Genomic DNA, 6503 nt, shown 5'->3' with positions numbered 1-6503 from the left:
CAAGTTCGGATAAAGAAGGATGGTTGGGTATGCAGTTAGCAACTCCATACGCCATGTAGAAGAGAACCTTGCTAAAAACAAACACTCATCAAAATAATTATTAAAACTGTTTCAACTTCTCCATCTTCAGTCTTCAGTCTACAGTCTCCAGTTGCAAGGTTGGGATATCGATCAATCTATATTAATCCTTACTATTTGTAGAAAGTTACAGGTGGCAACGAGATAGTAGGTGCTGGTAGATGAGTGCGCTAGTTCAGTTGTATGTGTGTTGTATGAAATCAGGTATTTGATGGAATGGTCAAGAGAATTTTCTTCTATCACATTCTCTGCCTACTGAATTAGAGATATTTCAATAGTGCATGAAGTGCATGTCGTAGTGATGAAGACGAACTGGTGAATCATGCTCGTATGCCTCAATATTGTTTGTTTAGATATGTTTGTGCATATATTCAGATTGGATTTGTGGCTGTCAGTGGTATGATGGATGTAAGAAGGGGGTTTGTGTATGTTTGTGTAGTAGATTGCAAATGGTGATATTGTGGTATGGTGTTGTGTATTTTGGTGGTTTGTGATGTGGTTGAGCATTGTTGGGTTATGGTTAGTGATTCTTCTGGTAACAGAAGGTTCATTAACAATATGATGATAGGCATATCGTGTTGCTTGCACGACAGGTGAGGCCAAGTGGACTAGCCTGAGCCATCTGAAACCCCATGTTGTGTTTGTTATATTAAAATAGGAAATGAAACGAAAGGAAGGAAAGTCGTTAATTCTATTTGCTCATTCTGTCCTTTCTGTTATTCCTGTTCTTTCTGTTTCTTCTCAAATACACTACTCACGATTGTACTTCGCATGGCATGGCATGGCATGCATATTAGTCCGTGTATTCTGGTCGGCTAAACTCATAATCTTATCCGTCCTTTCACCTCATCATCAAGCATAATAGACCAAACACACAACCTACTCACCTCACTTACTTCACTAAATTATCTTACTATTAACAATAAACTACATGCATGTCAACTAATCTGCTACGAAATGACACAGCAATTAGTAACAGGCATCCGTTCCCTTCTATAATCTACCATTCCATACTGTTCCATTCGGTCCCACAAACAAACAACAGTCATAACATAATCCATCATTATTGATCTTACAATAGAGAATAAGCTGCTTGTCATATTCGTCTTCTGATTGACGTGGCTTGTGGCTCAATCAGTATCCACCATATCCTGACAATTATTTATGGTCACTGAAACATTGGTCAACAGGAGATCGTTGTGTGATTGTTTAAAATGAAGGTGACTAGTCCCCTAGGGAGTACAGGCCAATAAGTCAACAATCGGATTGCGTAATACAGCTTACCCACTCTCCGTGAAAAAACAACCAAATCACACAAACCTCAATACAGTTCATTTCTCTATTCTATTTGAAGTTGAAACAGTAGGTAATCAAGATTCTGCTAAAAATAATCAATCACAATTCAATTATTCACCTTCACTATTGTTGTGCAATTTTAAATTAGGACTAAGTAGTTGTCCAATGTCTGTTTGATAGGCTGAGTGATGCAAATATATTGTGCCTGTGCTCAGCTCATATGATGTTATCTGAAAATCAACAGTGACTGTGAAATTAACAACAGTGAACACTTCTGACAGAAGTTGTTCATATAGCTAATCAAGGTCTCCGACAGCATGTCGTTACCTGAATCAGAGGGAAAAATCATATAAATAGTTAAGACTCGTATGCATCATTATCCGGTTTAGTAATTGATCTTTTGCATAGTGTTTGTTCGACATAACTCCTCCACCTGGAACCCTTCTAGGGTTTCTGTCGATCCCAAGTTCGGATAAAGAAGGATGGTTGGGTATGCAGTTAGCAACTCCATACGCCATGTAGAAGAGAACCTTGCTAAAAACAAACACTCATCAAAATAATTATTAAAACTGTTTCAACTTCTCCATCTTCAGTCTTCAGTCTACAGTCTCCAGTTGCAAGGTTGGGATATCGATCAATCTATATTAATCCTTACTATTTGTAGAAAGTTACAGGTGGCAACGAGATAGTAGGTGCTGGTAGATGAGTGCGCTAGTTCAGTTGTATGTGTGTTGTATGAAATCAGGTATTTGATGGAATGGTCAAGAGAATTTTCTTCTATCACATTCTCTGCCTACTGAATTAGAGATATTTCAATAGTGCATGAAGTGCATGTCGTAGTGATGAAGACGAACTGGTGAATCATGCTCGTATGCCTCAATATTGTTTGTTTAGATATGTTTGTGCATATATTCAGATTGGATTTGTGGCTGTCAGTGGTATGATGGATGTAAGAAGGGGGTTTGTGTATGTTTGTGTAGTAGATTGCAAATGGTGATATTGTGGTATGGTGTTGTGTATTTTGGTGGTTTGTGATGTGGTTGAGCATTGTTGGGTTATGGTTAGTGATTCTTCTGGTAACAGAAGGTTCATTAACAATATGATGATAGGCATATCGTGTTGCTTGCACGACAGGTGAGGCCAAGTGGACTAGCCTGAGCCATCTGAAACCCCATGTTGTGTTTGTTATATTAAAATAGGAAATGAAACGAAAGGAAGGAAAGTCGTTAATTCTATTTGCTCATTCTGTCCTTTCTGTTATTCCTGTTCTTTCTGTTTCTTCTCAAATACACTACTCACGATTGTACTTCGCATGGCATGGCATGGCATGCATATTAGTCCGTGTATTCTGGTCGGCTAAACTCATAATCTTATCCGTCCTTTCACCTCATCATCAAGCATAATAGACCAAACACACAACCTACTCACCTCACTTACTTCACTAAATTATCTTACTATTAACAATAAACTACATGCATGTCAACTAATCTGCTACGAAATGACACAGCAATTAGTAACAGGCATCCGTTCCCTTCTATAATCTACCATTCCATACTGTTCCATTCGGTCCCACAAACAAACAACAGTCATAACATAATCCATCATTATTGATCTTACAATAGAGAATAAGCTGCTTGTCATATTCGTCTTCTGATTGACGTGGCTTGTGGCTCAATCAGTATCCACCATATCCTGACAATTATTTATGGTCACTGAAACATTGGTCAACAGGAGATCGTTGTGTGATTGTTTAAAATGAAGGTGACTAGTCCCCTAGGGAGTACAGGCCAATAAGTCAACAATCGGATTGCGTAATACAGCTTACCCACTCTCCGTGAAAAAACAACCAAATCACACAAACCTCAATACAGTTCATTTCTCTATTCTATTTGAAGTTGAAACAGTAGGTAATCAAGATTCTGCTAAAAATAATCAATCACAATTCAATTATTCACCTTCACTATTGTTGTGCAATTTTAAATTAGGACTAAGTAGTTGTCCAATGTCTGTTTGATAGGCTGAGTGATGCAAATATATTGTGCCTGTGCTCAGCTCATATGATGTTATCTGAAAATCAACAGTGACTGTGAAATTAACAACAGTGAACACTTCTGACAGAAGTTGTTCATATAGCTAATCAAGGTCTCCGACAGCATGTCGTTACCTGAATCAGAGGGAAAAATCATATAAATAGTTAAGACTCGTATGCATCATTATCCGGTTTAGTAATTGATCTTTTGCATAGTGTTTGTTCGACATAACTCCTCCACCTGGAACCCTTCTAGGGTTTCTGTCGATCCCAAGTTCGGATAAAGAAGGATGGTTGGGTATGCAGTTAGCAACTCCATACGCCATGTAGAAGAGAACCTTGCTAAAAACAAACACTCATCAAAATAATTATTAAAACTGTTTCAACTTCTCCATCTTCAGTCTTCAGTCTACAGTCTCCAGTTGCAAGGTTGGGATATCGATCAATCTATATTAATCCTTACTATTTGTAGAAAGTTACAGGTGGCAACGAGATAGTAGGTGCTGGTAGATGAGTGCGCTAGTTCAGTTGTATGTGTGTTGTATGAAATCAGGTATTTGATGGAATGGTCAAGAGAATTTTCTTCTATCACATTCTCTGCCTACTGAATTAGAGATATTTCAATAGTGCATGAAGTGCATGTCGTAGTGATGAAGACGAACTGGTGAATCATGCTCGTATGCCTCAATATTGTTTGTTTAGATATGTTTGTGCATATATTCAGATTGGATTTGTGGCTGTCAGTGGTATGATGGATGTAAGAAGGGGGTTTGTGTATGTTTGTGTAGTAGATTGCAAATGGTGATATTGTGGTATGGTGTTGTGTATTTTGGTGGTTTGTGATGTGGTTGAGCATTGTTGGGTTATGGTTAGTGATTCTTCTGGTAACAGAAGGTTCATTAACAATATGATGATAGGCATATCGTGTTGCTTGCACGACAGGTGAGGCCAAGTGGACTAGCCTGAGCCATCTGAAACCCCATGTTGTGTTTGTTATATTAAAATAGGAAATGAAACGAAAGGAAGGAAAGTCGTTAATTCTATTTGCTCATTCTGTCCTTTCTGTTATTCCTGTTCTTTCTGTTTCTTCTCAAATACACTACTCACGATTGTACTTCGCATGGCATGGCATGGCATGCATATTAGTCCGTGTATTCTGGTCGGCTAAACTCATAATCTTATCCGTCCTTTCACCTCATCATCAAGCATAATAGACCAAACACACAACCTACTCACCTCACTTACTTCACTAAATTATCTTACTATTAACAATAAACTACATGCATGTCAACTAATCTGCTACGAAATGACACAGCAATTAGTAACAGGCATCCGTTCCCTTCTATAATCTACCATTCCATACTGTTCCATTCGGTCCCACAAACAAACAACAGTCATAACATAATCCATCATTATTGATCTTACAATAGAGAATAAGCTGCTTGTCATATTCGTCTTCTGATTGACGTGGCTTGTGGCTCAATCAGTATCCACCATATCCTGACAATTATTTATGGTCACTGAAACATTGGTCAACAGGAGATCGTTGTGTGATTGTTTAAAATGAAGGTGACTAGTCCCCTAGGGAGTACAGGCCAATAAGTCAACAATCGGATTGCGTAATACAGCTTACCCACTCTCCGTGAAAAAACAACCAAATCACACAAACCTCAATACAGTTCATTTCTCTATTCTATTTGAAGTTGAAACAGTAGGTAATCAAGATTCTGCTAAAAATAATCAATCACAATTCAATTATTCACCTTCACTATTGTTGTGCAATTTTAAATTAGGACTAAGTAGTTGTCCAATGTCTGTTTGATAGGCTGAGTGATGCAAATATATTGTGCCTGTGCTCAGCTCATATGATGTTATCTGAAAATCAACAGTGACTGTGAAATTAACAACAGTGAACACTTCTGACAGAAGTTGTTCATATAGCTAATCAAGGTCTCCGACAGCATGTCGTTACCTGAATCAGAGGGAAAAATCATATAAATAGTTAAGACTCGTATGCATCATTATCCGGTTTAGTAATTGATCTTTTGCATAGTGTTTGTTCGACATAACTCCTCCACCTGGAACCCTTCTAGGGTTTCTGTCGATCCCAAGTTCGGATAAAGAAGGATGGTTGGGTATGCAGTTAGCAACTCCATACGCCATGTAGAAGAGAACCTTGCTAAAAACAAACACTCATCAAAATAATTATTAAAACTGTTTCAACTTCTCCATCTTCAGTCTTCAGTCTACAGTCTCCAGTTGCAAGGTTGGGATATCGATCAATCTATATTAATCCTTACTATTTGTAGAAAGTTACAGGTGGCAACGAGATAGTAGGTGCTGGTAGATGAGTGCGCTAGTTCAGTTGTATGTGTGTTGTATGAAATCAGGTATTTGATGGAATGGTCAAGAGAATTTTCTTCTATCACATTCTCTGCCTACTGAATTAGAGATATTTCAATAGTGCATGAAGTGCATGTCGTAGTGATGAAGACGAACTGGTGAATCATGCTCGTATGCCTCAATATTGTTTGTTTAGATATGTTTGTGCATATATTCAGATTGGATTTGTGGCTGTCAGTGGTATGATGGATGTAAGAAGGGGGTTTGTGTATGTTTGTGTAGTAGATTGCAAATGGTGATATTGTGGTATGGTGTTGTGTATTTTGGTGGTTTGTGATGTGGTTGAGCATTGTTGGGTTATGGTTAGTGATTCTTCTGGTAACAGAAGGTTCATTAACAATATGATGATAGGCATATCGTGTTGCTTGCACGACAGGTGAGGCCAAGTGGACTAGCCTGAGCCATCTGAAACCCCATGTTGTGTTTGTTATATTAAAATAGGAAATGAAACGAAAGGAAGGAAAGTCGTTAATTCTATTTGCTCATTCTGTCCTTTCTGTTATTCCTGTTCTTTCTGTTTCTTCTCAAATACACTACTCACGATTGTACTTCGCATGGCATGGCATGGCATGCATATTAGTCCGTGTATTCTGGTCGGCTAAACTCATAATCTTATCCGTCCTTTCACCTCATCATCAAGCATAATAGACCAAACACACAACCTACTCACCTCACTTACTTCACTAAATTATCTTAC

The sequence above is a fragment of the Schistosoma haematobium genome, chromosome 5 (assembly GCF_000699445.3).
Source record: "Schistosoma haematobium chromosome 5, whole genome shotgun sequence".
Lineage (NCBI taxonomy): Eukaryota > Metazoa > Platyhelminthes > Trematoda > Strigeidida > Schistosomatidae > Schistosoma > Schistosoma haematobium.
This window is presented reverse-complemented; position numbering follows the sequence as displayed.